Below are 22,232 nucleotides of genomic sequence, written 5' to 3' on the forward strand. Positions count from 1 at the left end.
CGTGGTGTAATAGTAACTGCACAGTGGGAGGTATGTCAGGCTGTAATGGTTACTGTACAGTGGGAGGTATGTCAGGCCCTGATGGTTACTGTACAGTGGGAGGTATGTCGGGCAGTGATGGTTACTGTACAGTGGGAGGTTTGTCAGGGTGTGGTACTTACTGAACAGTGGGGGGTATGTCGGGGTGTGCTGGTTACTGTACAGTGGGAGGTATGTCCGTTCGTGATGGTTACTGTACATTGGGACTTATATCGGGCCGTGATGGTTACTGTACAGTGGGAGGTAGATCGGGGTGTGATGGTTACTGTACAGTGGGGTCATGTCGGGGTGTATTGGTTACTGTACTGTGGGAGGTATGTCGGGCCGTGATGGTTACTGTACACTGGGAGGTACGTCGGGGTGTAATAGTTACTGTACAGTGGGAGGTATGTCGGGGCGTGATGGTTACTTTACAGTGGAAGGTAAGTTGGATAGTGATGGTTACTGTACTGTGGGAGGAACATCGGACCGTGATGGTTACTGTACAATGGGAGGTATGTCGGGGTGTGATGGTTACTGTACAGTGGGAGGTATGGCGGGATGTGATAGTTACTGTACAGTGGTAGGTATATCGGGCCATGATGATTACTGTACAGTGGGAGGTATGTCGGGGGGTGATGCTTACGGTACATTGGGTTGTATGTCGGGCCGTGATGGTTACTGTACAGTGGGAGGTATGTCGGGGTGTAATAGTTACTGTACAGTGGATGGTATGTTGGACCGTGATGGTGACTGTACAGTGGGATGTATGTCGGGGTGTAATAGTTAATGTGCAGTGGGAGGTATGTCGGGCTGTGATGGTTACTGTACAGTGGAACGTATGTCGGGTTGTGATGGTTTCTGTACAGTGGAAGGTATGTCGGGTTGTAATGGTTACTGTACAGTGGGTGGTACTTCGGGCCGTGAAGGTTACTGTACAGTGGGATGTATGTCGGGGTGTAATAGTTACTGTACAGTGGAAGGTATGTTGGGTTGTGATGGTTACTGTACTGTGGGAGGAACGTCGGACCGTGATGGTTACTGTACAGTCGGAGTTACGTCGGTATGTGATAGTTACTGTACAGTGGTAGGTATGTCCGTCCATGATGGTTACTGTACAGTGGAAGGTATGTCGGGCCGTGATGGTTACTGTACAGTGGGAGGTATGTCGCGGTGTAATAGTTACTGTACAGTGGGAGGTATGTCGGGGTGTAATAGTTACTGTACAGTGGGTGGAATGTCGGGGTGTGATGGTTACTGTACATAGGGGAGTATGTCGGGGTGTGATGGTTACTGTAGAGTGTAAGGTATGTTGTGCTGTGATGGTTACTGTACAGAGGGAGGTATGTCTGGCCGTGATGGTTACTGTACAGTCGGAGGTATGTCGGGCCGTGATGTGTACTGTACTTTGGGAGGAATGTCAGGATGCGATAGTTACTGTACAGATGGAGTTATGTCGGGGTGTGATGGTTACTGTACAGTGGGGGGTATGTCAGTGTGTGATAGTTACTGTACAGTGGGAGGTATGTCGGTGTGTGATAGTTACTGTGCAGTGGGAGGTATGTCGGGATGCGATGGTTACTGTACAGTGGGGGGTATGTCGGGGAGTGATATTTACTGTACATTGGGGAGTATGTCGGGGTGTGATGGTTAGTGTACAGTGGGAGGTATGTCGGGTCATGATGGTTACTGTACAGAGGGAGGTATGCTGGGCGGTGATGGTGACTGCACAGTGGGAGGTATGTCGGGGTGTGATAGTTACTGTACAGTGGGAGTCATGTCGGGGTGTGATGGTTACTGTACAGCTGGTGGTATGTCAGTGTGTGATAGTTACTGTACAGTGGGGTAATGTCGGGGTGTGATGGTTACTGTATAGTGGAATGTATGTCGAGGTGTGGTGGTTACTCTGCAGTGGGAGGTATGTCGGAACGTGATGGTTCCTGTACACTGGAAGGTATGTCGGGGTGTAATAGTTACTGTACAGTTGGAGTTATGCCGTGCTGTAATAGTTACTGTACAGTGGGAGGTATGTCGGGGTGTGATGGTTACTGTACCGTGGAAGGTATGTCGGGGTGTGATGGTTACTGTACAGTTTTTGTATGTCGGGGTGTGATGGGTACTGTACAGTGGGAGATACGTCGGGCCGTGATGGTTACTGTACAGTGGGATGTATGTCAGGGAGTGATGGTTACTGTACATTGGGAGGTATGTCGGGGAGTGATAGTTACTGTACAGTGGGAGGTATGTCGGGCCATGATGCTTACTGCACAGAGGGAGGTATGTCGGGACGTGATGGTTACTTTACAGTGGGAGGTATGTCCGGACGTGTTGGTTACTGTACAGTGGGAGGTATGTCGGGCCGTGATGGTTACTGTACAGTGGGAGGTATGTCGGGGTGCGTTGGTTACTGTACAGTGGGAGGTATGTCGGGGTGTGATAGTTACTGCACAGTGAGATGTATGTCGGGCCGTAATGGATACTGTACAGTGGGAGGTATGTGAGGCCGTGATGGTTACTGTACAGTGGGAGATATGTCGGGGAGTGATGGTTACTGTACATAGGGGAGTATGTCGCGGTGTAATAGTTACTGTACAGTGGGAGGTATGTCGGGGTGTAATAGTTACTGTACAGTGGGTGGAATGTCGGGGTGTGATGGTTACTGTACATAGGGGAGTATGTCGGGGTGTGATGGTTACTGTAGAGTGTAAGGTATGTTGTGCTGTGATGGTTAATGTACAGAGGGAGGTATGTCTGGCCGTGATGGTTACTGTACAGTCGGAGGTATGTCGGGCCGTGATGTGTACTGTACTTTGGGTGGAATGTCAGGATGCGATAGTTACTGTACAGATGGAGTTATGTCGGGGTGTGATGGTTACTGTACAGTGGGGGGGTATGTCAGTGTGTGATAGTTACTGTACAGTGGGAGGTATGTCGGTGTGTGATAGTTACTGTGCAGTGGGAGGTATGTCGGGATGCGATGGTTACTGTACAGTGGGGGGTATGTCAGTGTGTGATAGTTACTGTAAAGTGGGAGGTATGTCGGTGTGTGATAGTTACTGTGCAGTGGGAGGTATGTCGGGATGCGATGGTTACTGTACAGTGGGGGGTATGTCGGGGAGTGATATTTACTGTACATTGGGGAGTATGTCGGGGTGTGATGGTTAGTGTACAGTGGGAGGTATGTCGGGTCATGATGGTTACTGTACAGAGGGAGGTATGCTGGGCGGTGATGGTTACTGCACAGTGGGAGGTATGTCGGGGTGTGATAGTTACTGTTCTGTGGGAGGTATGTCGGGGTGTGATGGTGACTGTACAATGGAAGGTATGTCGTGGTTTGATGGTTACTGTACAGTCAGAGGTATGTCGGGCCGTGATGGTTACTGTACAGTGGGGGATATGTCGGGGTGTGATAGTTACTGTACAGTGGGAGGTATGTCAGGACCTGATGGTTACTGTACAGTGGGAGGCTTGTCGGTTCGGGATGGTGACTGTACGGTGGGAGGTATGTCGGGCTGTGGTGGTTACTGTGCAGTGGCAGGTATATCGTGGTGTGATGGTTACTGTATAGTGTGAGTTATCTCGGGGTGTGACCGTTACTGTACACTGGGGTATGTCGGGATGCGATGGTTACTGTACAGTGGGATGTATGTCGGGCAGTGATGGTTACTGTACACGGGGAGGTATGCCAGGTTGTGATGGTTACTGTACCGAGGGAGGTATGTCGCACCATGATGGTTACTGTACAATGGGAAGTATGTCGGGGTGTGATGGTTACTGTACAGTGGGAGGTGTGTCGGGATGTGAAAGTTACTGTAAAATGTTAGGTTTGTCAGGCCATGCTGATAAATGTACAGTTCGAGGTATGTCGGGGTGTGATGCTTACTATACAGTGGGGGGTATGTCGGACCGTGATGGTTATTGTACAGTAGCAGGTATGTCGGGTTGTGATGGTTACTGTACAGTCGGACGTATGTCGGGGTGTGATAGTTACTGTACAGTGGGAGTTATGTGTGGGTCTGATGGTGACTGTACAATGGAAGGTATGTCGTGGCGTGATGGTTACTGTACTGTCAGAGGTATATCAGGCCGTGATGTTTACTGTATAGTGCGATGTATGTCGGGGTGTAATATTAACTGTACAGTGGGAGTTATGTCGTGGTATAATAGTAACTGCACAGTGGGAGGTATGTCAGGCCGTGATGGTTACTGTACAGTGGCGGTATGTCGGGGTGTGATGGTTACTGTACCGTGGGAGGTATGTCGCGGTGTGATAGTTACTGTACAGTGGGGTTATGTCGGACTGTGACGGTTACTGTATAGTGCAAGGTAGGTCGAGGTGTGGTGGTTACTCTACGTGGGAGGTATGTCAGGCTGTGATGGTTACTGTACACTGTGAGGTATGTCGGTGTGTAATTTTTACTGCACAGTTGTAGGTATGTCGGGGTGTAATAGTTACTGTACAGTGGGAGGTATGTCGGGGTGTGATGGTTACTGTACAGTGGAAGGTATGTCGGGATGTGATGGTTACTGTAAAGTGGGAGGTATGTCGGGTCGTGATGGTTACTGTACATTGGGGAGTATGTCGGGGTGTGATGGTTACTGTACAGTGGTAGGTATGTCGGGCCGTGATGGTTACTGTGCAGTGGGAGGTATGTCGGGGTGTAATAGTTACTGTACAGCGGGTGGAATGTCGGGGTGTGATGGTTACTGTACAGAGGAAGGTATGTCGGGTCGTGATGGTTACTGTACAGTGGGAGGTATGTCAGTGTGTGATGGTTCCTGTACAGTGGGAGGTATGTCGCAGTGTGATAGTAACTGCACAGTGGGAGGTATGTCAGGCCGTGATGGTTACTGTACAGTGGGAGGTATGTCGGGCCGTGATGGTTACTGTACAGTGGGAGGTATGTCGGGGTGTGATGGTTACTCTGCAGTGTGAGGTATGTCGGGCCGTGATGGTTACTGTACAATGGGAGGTATGTCGGGCCGTGATGGTTACTGTATAGTGGGATGTATGTCGGGGTATGATGGTTACTGTATAGTGGGGGGTATGTCGGGGTATGATGGTTACTGTACAGAGGGAGATTTGTCGGGCCGTGATGGTTACTGTACAGTAGCAGGTATGACAGGTTGTGATGGTTACTGTACAGTGGGAGGTATGTCTGGGTGTGATAGTTACTGTTCTGTGGGAGGTATGTCGGGGTGTGATGGTGACTGTACAATGGAAGGTATGTCGTGGTTTGAAGGTTACTGTACAGTCAGAGGTATGTCGGGCCGTGATGGTTACTGTACAGTGGGGGATATGTCGGGGTGTGATAGTTACTGTACAGTGGGAGGTATGTCAGGACCTGATGGTTACTGTACAGTGGGAGGCATGTCGGTTCGGGATGGTGACTGTACGGTGGGAGGTATGTCGGGCTGTGGTGGTTACTGTGCAGTGGCGGGTATATCGTGGTGTGATGGTTACTGTATAGTGTGAGTTATCTCGGGGTGTGACCGTTACTGTACACTGGGGTATGTCGGGCCGTGATGGTTACTGTACAGTGGGAGGTATGTCGGGGTGTAATAGTTACTGTACAGTGGGTGGTATGTTGGACCGTGATGGTGACTGTACAGTGGGATGTATGTCGGGGTGTAATAGTTACTGTGCAGTGGGAGGTATGTCGGGCTGTGATGGTTACTGTACAGTGGAAGGTATGTCGGGTTGTAATGGTTATTGTACAGTGGGTGGTACTTCGGGCCGTGATGGTTACTGTACAGTGGGATGTATGTCGGGGTGTAATAGTTACTGTACAGTGGAAGGTATGTTGGGTTGTGATGGTTACTGTACTGTGGGAGGAACGTCGGACCGTGATGGTTACTGTACAGTCGGAGGTACGTCGGTATGTGATAGTTACTGTACAGTGGTAGGTATGTCCGTCCATGATGGTTACTGTACAGTGGAAGGTATGTCGGGCCGTGATGGTTACTGTACAGTGGGAGGTATGTCGCGGTGTAATAGTTACTGTACAGTGGGAGGTATGTCGGGGTGTAATAGTTACTGTACAGTGGGTGGAATGTCGGGGTGTGATGGTTACTGTACATAGGGGAGTATGTCGGGGTGTGATGGTTACTGTAGAGTGTAAGGTATGTTGTGCTGTGATGGTTACTGTACAGAGGGAGGTATGTCTGGCCGTGATGGTTACTGTACAGTCGGAGGTATGTCGGGCCGTGATGTGTACTGTATTTTGGGAGGAATGTCAGGATGCGATAGTTACAGTACAGATGGAGTTATGTCGGGGTGTGATGGTTACTGTACAGTGGGGGGTATGTCAGTGTGTGATAGTTACTGTACAGTGGGAGGTATGTCGGTGTGTGATAGTTACTGTGCAGTGGGAGGTATGTCGGGATGCGATGGTTACTGTACAGTGGGGGGTATGTCGGGGAGTGATATTTACTGTACATTGGGGAGTATGTCGGGGTGTGATGGTTAGTGTACAGTGGGAGGTATGTCGGGTCATGATGGTTACTGTACAGTGGGAGGTATGTCGGGGTGTGATGGTGACTGTACAATGGAAGGTATGTCGTGGTTTGATGGTTACTGTACAGTCAGAGGTATGTCGGGCCGTGATGGTTACTGTACAGTGGGGGATATGTTGGGGTGTGATAGTTACTGTACAGTGGGAGGTATGTCAGGACCTGATGGTTACTGTACAGTGGGAGGCATGTCGGTTCGGGATGGTGACTGTACGGTGGGAGGTATGTCGGGCTGTGGTGGTTACTGTGCAGTGGCAGGTATATCGTGGTGTGATGGTTACTGTATAGTGTGAGGTATCTCGGGGTGTGACCGTTACTGTACAATGGGGTATGTCGGGATGTGATGGTTACTGTACAGTGGGATGTATGTCGGGCAGTGATGGTTACTGTACACGGGGAGGTATGCCAGGTTGTGATGGTTACTGTACCGAGGGAGGTATGTCGCGCCATGATGGTTACTGTACAATGGGAGGTATGTCGGGGAGTGATATTTACTGTACATTGGGGAGTATGTCGGGGTGTGATGGTTAGTGTACAGTGGGAGGTATGTCGGGTCATGATGGTTACTGTACAGAGGGAGGTATGCTGGGCGGTGATGGTTCCTGCACAGTGGGAGGTATGTCGGGGTGTGATAGTTACTGTACAGTGGGAGTCATGTCGGGGTGTGATGGTTACTGTACAGCGGGTGGTATGTCAGTGTGTGATAGTTACTGTACAGTGGGGTAATGTCGGGGTGTGATGGTTACTGTATAGTGGAATGTATGTCGAGGTGTGGTGGTTACTCTGCAGTGGGAGGTATGTCGGAACGTGATGGTTCCTGTACACTGGAAGGTATGTCGGGGTGTAATAGTTACTGTACAGTTGGAGTTATGCCGTGCTGTAATAGTTACTGTACAGTGGGAGGTATGTCGGGGTGTGATGGTTACTGTACCGTGGAAGGTATGTCGGGGTGTGATGGTTACTGTACAGTTTTTGTATGTCGGGGTGTGATGGGTACTGTACAGTGGGAGATACGTCGGGCCGTGATGGTTACTGTACAGTGGGATGTATGTCAGGGAGTGATGGTTACTGTACATTGGGAGGTATGTCGGGGAGTGATAGTTACTGTACAGTGGGAGGTATGTCGGGCCATGATGCTTACTGCACAGAGGGAGGTATGTCGGGACGTGATGGTTACTTTACAGTGGGAGGTATGTCCGGGCGTGTTGGTTACTGTACAGTGGGAGGTATGTCGGGCCGTGATGGTTACTGTACAGTGGGAGGTATGTCGGGGTGCGTTGGTTACTGTACAGTGGGAGGTATGTCGGGGTGTGATAGTTACTGCACAGTGAGATGTATGTCGGGCCGTAATGGATACTGTACAGTGGGAGGTATGTGAGGCCGTGATGGTTACTGTACAGTGGGAGATATGTCGGGGAGTGATGGTTACTGTACATAGGGGAGTATGTCGCGGTGTAATAGTTACTGTACAGTGGGAGGTATGTCGGGGTGTAATAGTTACTGTACAGTGGGTGGAATGTCGGGGTGTGATGGTTACTGTACATAGGGGAGTATGTCGGGGTGTGATGGTTACTGTAGAGTGTAAGGTATGTTGTGCTGTGATGGTTACTGTACAGAGGGAGGTATGTCTGGCCGTGATGGTTACTGTACAGTCGGAGGTATGTCGGGCCGTGATGTGTACTGTACTTTGGGTGGAATGTCAGGATGCGATAGTTACTGTACAGATGGAGTTATGTCGGGATGTGATGGTTACTGTACAGTGGGGGGTATGTCAGTGTGTGATAGTTACTGTACAGTGGGGGGTATGTCAGTGTGTGATAGTTACTGTACAGTGGGAGGTATGTCGGTGTGTGATAGTTACTGTGCAGTGGGAGGTATGTCGGGATGCGATGGTTACTGTACAGTGGGGGGTATGTCAGGGAGTGATATTTACTGTACATTGGGGAGTATGTCGGGGTGTGATGGTTAGTGTACAGTGGGAGGTATGTCGGGTCATGATGGTTACTGTACAGAGGGAGGTATGCTGGGCGGTGATGGTTACTGCACAGTGGGAGGTATGTCGGGGTGTGATGGTTACTCTGCAGTGTGAGGTATGTCGGGCCGTGATGGTTACTGTACAATGGGAGGTATGTCGGGCCGTGATGGTTACTGTATAGTGGGATGTATGTCGGGGTATGATGGTTACTGTATAGTGGGGGGTATGTCGGGGTATGATGGTTACTGTACAGAGGGAGATTTGTCGGGCCGTGTTGGTTACTGTACAGTAGCAGGTATGACAGGTTGTGATGGTTACTGTACAGTGGGAGGTATGTCTGGGTGTGATAGTTACTGTTCTGTGGGAGGTATGTCGGGGTGTGATGGTGACTGTACAATGGAAGGTATGTCGTGGTTTGAAGGTTACTGTACAGTCAGAGGTATGTCGGGCCGTGATGGTTACTGTACAGTGGGGGATATGTCGGGGTGTGATAGTGACTGTACAGTGGGAGGTATGTCAGGACCTGATGGTTACTGTACAGTGGGAGGCATGTCGGTTCGGGATGGTGACTGTACGGTGGGAGGTATGTCGGGCTGTGGTGGTTACTGTGCAGTGGCGGGTATATCGTGGTGTGATGGTTACTGTATAGTGTGAGTTATCTCGGGGTGTGACCGTTACTGTACACTGGGGTATGTCGGGCCGTGATGGTTACTGTACAGTGGGAGGTATGTCGGGGTGTAATAGTTACTGTACAGTGGGTGGTATGTTGGACCGTGATGGTGACTGTACAGTGGGATGTATGTCGGGGTGTAATAGTTACTGTGCAGTGGGAGGTATGTCGGGCTGTGATGGTTACTGTACAGTGGAAGGTATGTCGGGTTGTGATGGTTTCTGTACAGTGGAAGGTATGTCGGGTTGTAATGGTTACTGTACAGTGGGTGGTACTTCGGGCCGTGATGGTTACTGTACAGTGGGATGTATGTCGGGGTGTAATAGTTACTGTACAGTGGAAGGTATGTTGGGTTGTGATGGTTACTGTACTGTGGGAGGAACGTCGGACCGTGATGGTTACTGTACAGTCGGAGGTACGTCGGTATGTGATAGTTACTGTACAGTGGTAGGTATGTCCGTCCATGATGGTTACTGTACAGTGAAAGGTATGTCGGGCCGTGATGGTTACTGTACAGTGGGAGGTATGTCGCGGTGTAATAGTTACTGTACAGTGGGAGGTATGTCGGGGTGTAATAGTTACTGTACAGTGGGTGGAATGTCGGGGTGTGATGGTTACTGTACATAGGGGAGTATGTCGGGGTGTGATGGTTACTGTAGAGTGTAAGGTATGTTGTGCTGTGATGGTTACTGTACAGAGGGAGGTATGTCTGGCCGTGATGGTTACTGTACAGTCGGAGGTATGTCGGGCCGTGATGTGTACTGTACTTTGGGAGGAATGTCAGGATGCGATAGTTACTGTACAGATGGCCTTATGTCGGGGTGTGATGGTTACTGTACAGTGGGGGGTATGTCAGTGTGTGATAGTTACTGTACAGTGGGAGGTATGTCGGGGTGTGATGGTTACTCTGCAGTGTGAGGTATGTCGGGCCGTGATGGTTACTGTACAATGGGAGGTATGTCGGGCCGTGATGGTTACTGTATAGTGGGATGTATGTCGGGGTATGATGGTTACTGTATAGTGGGGGGTATGTCGGGGTATGATGGTTACTGTACAGAGGGAGATTTGTCGGGCCGTGTTGGTTACTGTACAGTAGCAGGTATGACAGTTTGTGATGGTTACTGTACAGTGGGAGGTATGTCTGGGTGTGATAGTTACTGTTCTGTGGGAGGTATGTCGGGGTGTGATGGTGACTGTACAATGGAAGGTATGTCGTGGTTTGAAGGTTACTGTACAGTCAGAGGTATGTCGGGCCGTGATGGTTACTGTACAGTGGGGGATATGTCGGGGTGTGATAGTGACTGTACAGTGGGAGGTATGTCAGGACCTGATGGTTACTGTACAGTGGGAGGCATGTCGGTTCGGGATGGTGACTGTACGGTGGGAGGTATGTCGGGCTGTGGTGGTTACTGTGCAGTGGCGGGTATATCGTGGTGTGATGGTTACTGTATAGTGTGAGTTATCTCGGGGTGTGACCGTTACTGTACACTGGGGTATGTCGGGCCGTGATGGTTACTGTACAGTGGGAGGTATGTCGGGGTGTAATAGTTACTGTACAGTGGGTGGTATGTTGGACCGTGATGGTGACTGTACAGTGGGATGTATGTCGGGGTGTAATAGTTACTGTGCAGTGGGAGGTATGTCGGGCTGTGATGGTTACTGTACAGTGGAAGGTATGTCGGGTTGTGATGGTTTCTGTACAGTGGAAGGTATGTCGGGTTGTAATGGTTACTGTACAGTGGGTGGTACTTCGGGCCGTGATGGTTACTGTACAGTGGGATGTATGTCGGGGTGTAATAGTTACTGTACAGTGGAAGGTATGTTGGGTTGTGATGGTTACTGTACTGTGGGAGGAACGTCGGACCGTGATGGTTACTGTACAGTCGGAGGTACGTCGGTATGTGATAGTTACTGTACAGTGGTAGGTATGTCCGTCCATGATGGTTACTGTACAGTGGAAGGTATGTCGGGCCGTGATGGTTACTGTACAGTGGGAGGTATGTCGCGGTGTAATAGTTACTGTACAGTGGGAGGTATGTCGGGGTGTAATAGTTACTGTACAGTGGGTGGAATGTCGGGGTGTGATGGTTACTGTACATAGGGGAGTATGTCGGGGTGTGATGGTTACTGTAGAGTGTAAGGTATGTTGTGCTGTGATGGTTACTGTACAGAGGGAGGTATGTCTGGCCGTGATGGTTACTGTACAGTCGGAGGTATGTCGGGCCGTGATGTGTACTGTACTTTGGGAGGAATGTCAGGATGCGATAGTTACTGTACAGATGGCCTTATGTCGGGGTGTGATGGTTACTGTACAGTGGGGGGTATGTCAGTGTGTGATAGTTACTGTACAGTGGGAGGTATGTCGGTGTGTGATAGTTACTGTGCAGTGGGTGGTATGTCGGGATGCGATGGTTACTGTACAGTGGGGGGTATGTCGGGGAGTGATATTTAATGTACATTGGGGAGTATGTCGGGGTGTGATGGTTAGTGTACAGTGGGAGGTATGTCGGGTCATGATGGTTACTGTACAGAGGGAGGTATGCTGGGCGGTGATGGTGACTGCACAGTGGGAGGTATGTCGGGGTGTGATAGTTACTGTACAGTGGGAGTCATGTCGGGGTGTGATGGTTACTGTACAGCGGGTGGTATGTCAGTGTGTGATAGTTACTGTACAGTGGGGTAATGTCGGGGTGTGATGGTTACTGTATAGTGGAATGTATGTCGAGGTGTGGTGGTTACTCTGCAGTGGGAGGTATGTCGGAACGTGATGGTTCCTGTACACTGGAAGGTATGTCGGGGTGTAATAGTTACTGTACAGTTGGAGTTATGCCGTGCTGTAATAGTTACTGTACAGTGGGAGGTATGTCGGGGTGTGATGGTTACTGTACCGTGGAAGGTATGTCGGGGTGTGATGGTTACTGTACAGTTTTTGTATGTCGGGGTGTGATGGGTACTGTACAGTGGGAGATACGTCGGGCCGTGATGGTTACTGTACAGTGGGATGTATGTCAGGGAGTGATGGTTACTGTACATTGGGAGGTATGTCGGGGAGTGATAGTTACTGTACAGTGGGAGGTATGTCGGGCCATGATGCTTACTGCACAGAGGGAGGTATGTCGGGACGTGATGGTTAATTTACAGTGGGAGGTATGTCCGGACATGTTGGTTACTGTACAGTGGGAGGTATGTCGGGCCGTGATGGTTACTGTACAGTGGGAGGTATGTCGGGGTGCGATGGTTACTGTACAGTGGGAGGTATGTCGGGGTGTGATAGTTACTGCACAGTGAGATGTATGTCGGGCCGTAATGGATACTGTACAGTGGGAGGTATGTGAGGCCGTGATGGTTACTGTACAGTGGGAGATATGTCGGGGAGTGATGGTTACTGTACATAGGGGAGTATGTCGGGGTGTGATGGTTACTGTAGAGTGGGAGGTATGTTGTGCCGTGATCGTTACTGCACAGAGGGAGGTATGTCGGCTCGTGATGGTTACTGTACAGTGGGAGGTATGTCGGGCCTTGATGCTTACTGTACAGTGGCGGTATGTCGGGGTGTGATGGTTACTGTACAGTGGGAGGTATGTCGCGGTGTGATAGTTACTGTACAGTGGGGTTATGTCGGAGTGTGACGGTTACTGTATAGTGCAAGGTATGTCGAGGTGTGGTGGTTACTCTACGTGGGAGGTATGTCAGGCTGTGATGGTTACTGTACACTGTGAGGTATGTCGGTGTGTAATTTTTACTGCACAGTTGTAGGTATGTCGGGGTGTAATAGTTACTGTACAGTGGGAGGTATGTCGGGGTGTGATGGTTACTGTACAGTGGAAGGTATGTCGGGATGTGATGGTTACTGTACAGTGGGAGGTATGTCGGGTCGTGATGGTTACTGTACATTGGGGAGTATGTCGGGGTGTGATGGTTACTGTACAGTGGTAGGTATGTCGGGCCGTGATGGTTACTGTGCAGTGGGAGGTATGTCGGGGTTTAATAGTTACTGTACAGTGGGTGGAATGTCGGGGTGTGATGGTTACTGTACAGAGGAAGGTATGTCGGGTCGTGATGGTTACTGTACAGTGGGAGGTATGTCAGTGTGTGATGGTTCCTATACAGTGGGAGGTATGTCGCGGTGTGATAGTAACTGCACAGTGGGAGGTATGTCAGGCCGTGATGGTTACTGTACAGTGGGAGGTATGTCGGGCCGTGATGGTTACTGTACAGTGGGAGGTATGTCGGGCCGTGATGGTTACTGTACAGTGGGAGGTATGTCGGGGTGTGATGGTTACTCTACAGTGTGAGGTATGTCGGGCCGTGATGGTTACTGTACAATGGGAGGTATGTCGGGCCGTGATGGTTACTGTATAGTGGGATGTATGTCGGGGTATGATGGTTACTGTATAGTGGGGGGTATGTCGGGGTATGATGGTTACTGTACAGAGGGAGATTTGTCGGGCCGTGATGGTTACTGTACAGTAGCAGGTATGACAGGTTGTGATGGTTACTGTACAATGGGAGGTATGTCTGGGTGTGATAGTTACTGTTCTGTGGGAGGTATGTCGGGGTGTGATGGTGACTGTACAATGGAAGGTATGTCGTGGTTTGATGGTTACTGTACAGTCAGAGGTATGTCGGGCCGTGATGGTTACTGTACAGTGGGGGATATGTCGGGGTGTGATAGTTACTGTACAGTGGGAGCTATGTCAGGACCTGATGGTTACTGTACAGTGGGAGGCATGTCGGTTCGGGATGGTGACTGTACGGTGGGAGGTATGTCGGGCTGTGGTGGTTACTGTGCAGTGGCAGGTATATCGTGGTGTGATGGTTACTGTATAGTGTGAGTTATCTCGGAGTGTGACCGTTACTGTACAATGGGGTATGTCGGGATGTGATGGTTACTGTACAGTGGGATGTATGTCGGGCAGTGATGGTTACTGTACACGGGGAGGTATGCCAGGTTGTGATGGTTACTGTACCGAGGGAGGTATGTCGCGCCATGATGGTTACTGTACAATGGGAGGTATGTCGGGGTGTGATGGTTACTGTACAGTGGGAGGTGTGTCGGGATGTGAAAGTTACTGTAAAATGTTAGGTTTGTCAGGCCATGCTGATAAATGTACAGTTCGAGGTATGTCGGGGTGTGATGCTTACTATACAGTGGGGGGTATGTCGGACCGTGATGGTTATTGTACAGTGGCAGGTATGTCGGGTTGTGATGGTTACTGTACAGTCGGCCGTATGTCGGGGTGTGATAGTTACTGTACAGTGGGAGTTATGTGTGGGTCTGATGGTGACTGTACAATGGAAGGTATGTCGTGGTGTGATGGTTACTGTACTGTCAGAGGTATATCAGGCCGTGATGTTTACTGTATAGTGCGATGTATGTCTGGGTGTAATATTAACTGTACAGTGGGAGTTATGTCGTGGTGTAATAGTAACTGCACAGTGGGAGGTATGTCAGGCCGTGATGGTTACTGTACAGTGGGAGGTATGTCGGTGTATGATGGTTACTGTCCAGTGGGTGGTGTGTCGGGGTGTGCTAGTTACTGTACGGCGGGAGGTATGTCAGGCTCAGATGGTTACTGTACAGTGGCGGTATGTCGGGGTGTGATGGTTACTGTACAGTGGGAGGTATGTCGCGGTGTGATAGTTACTGTACAGTGGGGTTATGTCGGACTGTGACGGTTACTGCATAGTGCAAGGTAGGTCGAGGTGTGGTGGTTACTCTACGTGGGAGGTATGTCAGGCTGTGATGGTTACTGTACACTGTGAGGTATGTCGGTGTGTAATTTTTACTGCACAGTTGTAGGTATGTCGGGGTGTAATAGTTACTGTACAGTGGGAGGTATGTCGGGGTGTGATGGTTACTGTACAGTGGAAGGTATGTCGGGATGTGATGGTTACTGTAAAGTGGGAGGTATGTCGGGTCGTGATGGTTACTGTACATTGGGGAGTATGTCGGGGTGTGATGGTTACTGTACAGTGGTAGGTATGTCGGGCCGTGATGGTTACTGTGCAGTGGGAGGTATGTCGGGGTGTAATAGTTACTGTACAGTGGGTGGAATGTCGGGGTGTGATGGTTACTGTACAGAGGAAGGTATGTCGGGTCGTGATGGTTACTGTACAGTGGGAGGTATGTCAGTGTGTGATGGTTCCTGTACAGTGGGAGGTATGTCGCGGTGTGATAGTAACTGCACAGTGGGAGGTGTGTCAGGCCGTGATGGTTACTGTACAGTGGGAGGTATGTCGGGACGTGATGGTTACTGTACAGTGGGAGGTATGTCGGGGTGTGATGGTTACTCTACAGTGTGAGGTATGTCGGGCCGTGATGGTTACTGTACAATGGGAGGTATGTCGCGCCATGATGGTTACTGTATAGTGGGATGTATGTCGGGGTATGATGGTTACTGTATAGTGGGGGGTATGTCGGGGTATGATGGTTACTGTACAGAGGGAGATTTGTCGGGCCGTGATGGTTACTGTACAGTAGCAGGTATGACAGGTTGTGATGGTTACTGTACAGTGGGAGGTATGTCTGGGTGTGATAGTTACTGTTCTGTGGGAGGTATGTCGGGGTGTGATGGTGACTGTACAATGGAAGGTATGTCGTGGTTTGATGGTTACTGTACAGTCAGAGGTATGTCGGGCCGTGATGGTTACTGTACAGTGGGGGATATGTCGGGGTGTGATAGTTACTGTACAGTGGGAGCTATGTCAGGACCTGATGGTTACTGTACAGTGGGAGGCATGTCGGTTCGGGATGGTGACTGTACGGTGGGAGGTATGTCGGGCTGTGGTGGTTACTGTGCAGTGGCAGGTATATCGTGGTGTGATGGTTACTGTATAGTGGGATGTATGTCGGGCAGTGATGGTTACTGTACACGGGGAGGTATGCCAGGTTGTGATGGTTACTGTACCGAGGGAGGTATGTCGCACCATGATGGTTACTGTACAATGGGAGGTATGTCGGGGTGTGATGGTTACTGTACAGTGGGAGGCATGTCGGTTCGGGATGGTGACTGTACGGTGGGAGGTATGTCGGGCTGTGGTGGTTACTGTGCAGTGGCAGGTATATCGTGGTGTGATGGTTACTGTATAGTGTGAGTTATCTCGGGGTGTGACCGTTACTGTACGCTGGGGTATGTCGGGATGTGATGGTTACTGTACAGTGGGATGTATGTCGGGCAGTGATGGTTACTGTACACGGGGAGGTATGCCAGGTTGTGATGGTTACTGTACCGAGGGAGGTCTGTCGCACCATGATGGTTACTGTACAATGGGAGGTATGTCGGGGTGTGATGGTTACTGTACAGTGGGAGGTGTGTCGGGATGTGAAAGTTACTGTAAAATGTTAGGTTTGTCAGGCCATGCTGATAAATGTACAGTTCGAGGTATGTCGGGGTGTGATGCTTACTATATAGTGGGGGGTATGTCGGACCGTGATGGTTATTGTACAGTAGCAGGTATGTCGGGTTGTGATGGTTACTGTACAGTCGGACGTATGTCGGGGTGTGATAGTTACTGTACAGTGGGAGTTATGTGCGGGTCTGATGGTGACTGTACAATGGAAGGTATGTCGTGGTGTGATGGTTACTGTACTGTCAGAGGTATATCAGGCCGTGATGTTTACTGTATAGTGCGATGTATGTCGGGGTGTAATATTAACTGTACAGTGGGAGTTATGTCGTGGTGTAATAGTAACTGCACAGTGGGAGGTATGTCAGGCCGTGATGGTTACTGTACAGTGGGAGGTATGTCGGGCCGTGATGGTTACTGTCCAGTGGGTGGTGTGTCGGGGTGTGATGGTCACTGTACAGTGGGAGGTATGTCGGGCTCGGATGGTCACTATACAGTGGGAGGTATGTCGGGCTGTGATGGTTACTGTAGAGTGGGAGGTATGTCGGGTCGTGATGGTTACTGTACAGTGGGAGGTATGTATGGCTCGGATGGTTACTGTACAGTGGGAGGTCTGTCGGGCAGTGATGGTCACTGTACAGTGGGAGGTATTTCGGGGTGTGATGGTCACTGTACAGTGGGAGGTATGACAGGGTGTGATAGTTACTGTACAGTGGGAGGTATGTCAGGCCCTGATGGTTACTGTACAGTGGGAGGTATGTCGGGCAGTGATAGTTACTGTACATTGGGAGGTATGTCGGGGTGTGATATTTACCGTACAGCTGGAGGTATATCAGGACCTGATGGTTACTGTACAGTGGGAGGTATGTCGGGCAGTGATAGTTACTGTACATTGGGAGGTATGTCGGGGTGTGATATTTACCGTACAGCGGGAGGTATCTCGTGGTGTGATAGTTACTGTACAGTGGGGTATGTCGGGATGTGATGGTTACTGTACAGTGGGAGGTATGTCGGGCCGTGATGGTTTCTGTACACTGGGAGGTATGTCGGTGTGTAATAGTTACTGTACAGTTGGAGGTATGTCGTTGAGTAATAGTTACTGTACAGTGGGACGTGTGTCGGGGCATGATGGTTACTGTACAGTGGAAGGTATGTTGGGTGTGATGGTGATTGTACCGTGGGAGGTATGTCGGAGTGTGATAGTTACTGTACTGTGGGAGGTATGTCGTGGTGTGATGGTTACTGTACAGTCAGAGGTATGTCGGGCCGTGATGGTTACTGTACAGTGGGGGATATGTCGGGGTGTGATAGTTACTGTACAGTGGGAGCTATGTCAGGACCTGATGGTTACTGTACAGTGGGAGGCATGTCGGTTCGGGATGGTGACTGTACGGTGGGAGGTATGTCGGGCTGTGGTGGTTACTGTGCAGTGGCAGGTATATCGTGGCGTGATGGTTACTGTATAGTGTGAGGTATCTCGGGGTGTGACCGTTACTGTACACTGGGGTATGTCGGGATGTGATGGTTACTGTACAGTGGGATGTATGTCGGGCAGTGATGGTTACTGTACACGGGGAGGTATGCCAGGTTGTGATGGTTACTGTACTGAGGGAGGTATGTAGCGCCATGATGGTTACTGTACAATGGGAGGTATGTCGGGGTGTGATGGTTACTGTACAGTGGGAGGTGTGTCGGGATGTGAAAGTTACTGTAAAATGTTAGGTTTGTCAGGCCATGCTGATAAATGTACAGTTCGAGGTATGTCGGGGTGTGATGCTTACTATACAGTGGGGGGTATGTCGGACCGTGATGGTTATTGTACAGTGGCAGGTATGTCGGGTTGTGATGGTTACTGTACAGTCGGACGTATGTCGGGGTGTGATAGTTACTGTACAGTGGGAGTTATGTGTGGGTCTGATGGTGACTGTACAATGGAAGGTATGTCGTGGTGTGATGGTTACTGTACTGCCAGAGGTATATCAGGCCGTGATGTTTACTGTATAGTGCGATGTATGTCGGGGTGTAATATTAACTGTACAGTGGGAGTTATGTCGTGGTGTAATAGTAACTGCACAGTGGGAGGTATGACAGGCCGTGATGGTTACATGTACAGTGGGAGGTATGTCGGGCCGTGATGGTTACTGTCCAGTGGGTGGTGTTTCGGGGTGTGCTAGTTACTGTACGGCGGGAGGTATGTCAGGCTCAGATGGTTACTGTACAGTGGGAGGCATGTCGGGCTCGGATGGTCACTATACAGTGGGAGGTATGTCGGGCTGTGATGGTTACTGTACAGTGGGGGGCATGTTGGTGTGTGATGGTTACTGTACAGTGGGAGGTATGTCGGGTCGTGATGGTTACTGTACAGTGGGAGGTCTGTCGGGCAGTGATGGTCACTGTACAGTGGGAGGTATGTCGGGGTGTGATGGTTACTGTACAGTGGGAGGTATGTCAGAGTGTGATAGTTACTGTACAGTGGGAGGTATGTCAGGCCCTGATGGTTACTGTACAGTGGGAGGTTTGTCGGGCAGTGATAGTTACTGTACATTGGGAGGTATGTCGGGGTGTGATATTTACCGTACAGCGGGAGGTATATCAGGAACTGATGGTTACTGTACAGTGGGAGGCATGTCGGTTTGGGATGGTTACTGTACAGTGGGAGGTAAGTCGGGCCGTGATGGTTACTGTACAGTGGGAGGTAACTCGTGGTGTGATGGTTACTGTACAGTGGGTTCTGTCGGGATGTGATGGTTACTGTACAGTGGGAGGTATGTCGGGCCGTGATGGTTACTGTACACTGGGAGGTATGTCGGTGTGTAATAGTTACTGTACAGTTGGAGGTATGTCGTTGAATAATAGTTAATGTACAGTGGGACGTGTGTCGGGGCATGATTGTTACTGTACAGTGGAAGGTATGTTGGGTGTGATGGTTACTGTACCGTGGGAGGTATGTCGGAGTGTGATAGTTACTGTACTGTGGGAGGTATGTCGTGGTGTGATGGTTACTGTACAGACAGAGGTATGTCGGGCTGTGATGGTTATTGTATAGTGCGATGTATGTCGGGGTGTAATAGTTACTGTACAGTGGGAGGTATGTCCTGGTGTAATAGGAACTGTACAGTGGGAGGTATGTCAGGCCGTGACAGGTACTGTACAGTGGTTGGTATGTAGGGTTGTGATTGTTACTGTACAGTGGGAGGTTTGTCGGGATGTGGTACTTACTGAACAGTGGGGGGTATGTCGGGGTGTGCTGGTTACTGTACAGTGGGAGGTACGTCCGTTCGTGATGGTTACTGTACATTGGGACTTATATCGGGCCGTGATGGTTACTGTACAGTGGGAGGTATATCGGGGTGTGATGGTTACTGTGCAGTGGGAGGTATCTCGGAGTGTGATACCTACTGTACAGTGGGGTCATGTCGGGGTGTATTGGTTACTGTACAGTGGGAGGTATGTCGGGCCGTGATGGTTACTGTACACTGGGAGGTACGTCGGGGTGTAATAGTTACTGTACAGTGGGAGGTATGTCGGGGCGTGATGGTTACTTTACAGTGGAAGGTAAGATGGATAGTGATGGTTACTGTACTGTGGGAGGAACGTCGGACCGTGATGGTTACTGTACAATGGGAGGTATGTCGGGGTGTGATGGTTACTGTACAGTGGGAGGTACGGCGGGATGTGATAGTTACTGTACAGTGGTAGGTATATCGGGCCATGATGATTACTGTACAGTGGGAGGTATGTCGGGGTGTAATAGTTACTATACAGTGGGAGGTATGTTGGACCGTGATGGTGACTGTACAGTGGGATGTATGTCGGGGTGTAATAGTTACTGTGCAGTGGGAGGTATGTCGGGCTGTGATGGTTACTGTACAGTGGAAGGTATGTCGGGTTGTGATGGTTTCTGTACAGTGGAAGGTATGTCGGGTTGTAATGGTTACTGTACAGTGGGTGGTACTTCGGGCCGTGATGGTTACTGTACAGTGGGATGTATGTTGGGGTGTAATAGTTACTGTGCAGTGGGAGGTATGTCGGGCTGTGATGGTTACTGTACAGTGGAAGGTATGTTGAGTTGTGATGGTTACTGTACAGTCGGAGGTACGTCGGTATGTGATAGTTACTGTACAGTGGTAGGTATGTCCGTCCATGATGGTTACTGTACAGTGGAAGGTATGTCGGGCCGTGATGGTTACTGTACACTGGGAGGTATGTCGCGGTGTAATAGTTACTGTAGAGTGGGAGGTATGTCGGGGTGTAATAGTTACTGTACAGTGGGTGGAATGTCGGGGTGTGATGGTTACTGTACATAGGGGAGTATGTCGGGGTGTGATGGTTACTGTAGAGTGTAAGGTATGTTGTGCTGTGATGGTTACTGTACAGAGGGAGGTATGTCTGGCCGTGATGGTTACTGTACAGTCGGAGGTATGTCGGGCCGTGATGTGTACTGTACTTTGGGAGGAATGTCAGGATGCGATAGTTACTGTACAGATGGAGTTATGTCGGGGTGTGATGGTTACTGTACAGTGGGGGGTATGTCAGTGTGTGATAGTTACTGTCCAGTGGGAGGTATGTCGGTGTTTGATAGTTACTGTGCAGTGGGAGGTATGTCGGGATGTGATGGTTACAGTACAGTGGGGGGTATGTCGGGGAGTGATATTTACTGTACATTGGGGAGTATGTCGGGGTGTGATGGTTAGTGTACAGTGGGAGGTATGTCGGGTCATGATGGTTACTGTACAGAGGGAGGTATACTGGGCGGTGATGGTTACTGCACAGTGGGAGGTATGTCGGGGTGTGATAGTTACTGTACAGTGGGAGTCATGTCGGGGTGGGATGGTTACTGTACAGTGGGTGGTATGTCAGTGTGTGATAGTTACTGTACAGTGGGGTAATGTCGGGGTGTGATGGTTACTGTATAGTGGAATGTATGTCGAGGTGTGGTGGTTACTCTACAGTGGGAGGTAAGTCGGAACGTGATGGTTGCTGTACACTGGAAGGTATGTCGGGGTGTAATAGTTACTGTACAGTTGGAGTTATGCCGTGCTGTAATAGTTACTGTACAGTGGGAGGTATGTCGGGGTGTGATGGTTACTGTACCGTGGAAGGTATGTCGGGGTGTGATGGTTACTGTACAGTTTTTGTATGTCGGGGTGTGATGGGTACTGTACAGTGGGAGATACGTCGGGCCGTGATGGTTACTGTACAGTGGGATGTATGTCAGGGAGTGATGGTTACTGCACATTGGGAGGTATGTCGGGGAGTGATAGTTACTGTACCGTGGGAGGTATGTCGGGCCATGATGCTTACTGCACAGAGGGAGGTATGTCGGGGTGCGATGGTTACTGTACAGTGGGAGGTATGTCGGGGTGTGATAGTTACTGCACAGTGAGATGTATGTCGGGCCGTGATGGATACTGTACAGTGGGAGGTATGTGAGCCCGTGATGGTTACTGTACAGTGGGAGATATGTCGGGGAGTGATGGTTACTGTACATAGGGGAGTATGTCGGGGTGTGATGGTTACTGTAGAGTGGGAGGTATGTTGTGCCGTGATGGTTACTGCACAGAGGGAGGTATGTCGGGTCGTGATGGTTACTGTACAGTGGGAGGTATGTAGGTGTATGATGGTTACTGTACAGTGGGAGGAATGTCGGGTCGTGATGGTTACTGTACAGTGGGAGGTATGTCGGGTCGTGATGCTTACTGTACA

Source organism: Chiloscyllium punctatum, chromosome 17 (genome assembly GCF_047496795.1).
Source record: "Chiloscyllium punctatum isolate Juve2018m chromosome 17, sChiPun1.3, whole genome shotgun sequence".
NCBI classification, from domain to species: Eukaryota; Metazoa; Chordata; class Chondrichthyes; order Orectolobiformes; family Hemiscylliidae; genus Chiloscyllium; species Chiloscyllium punctatum.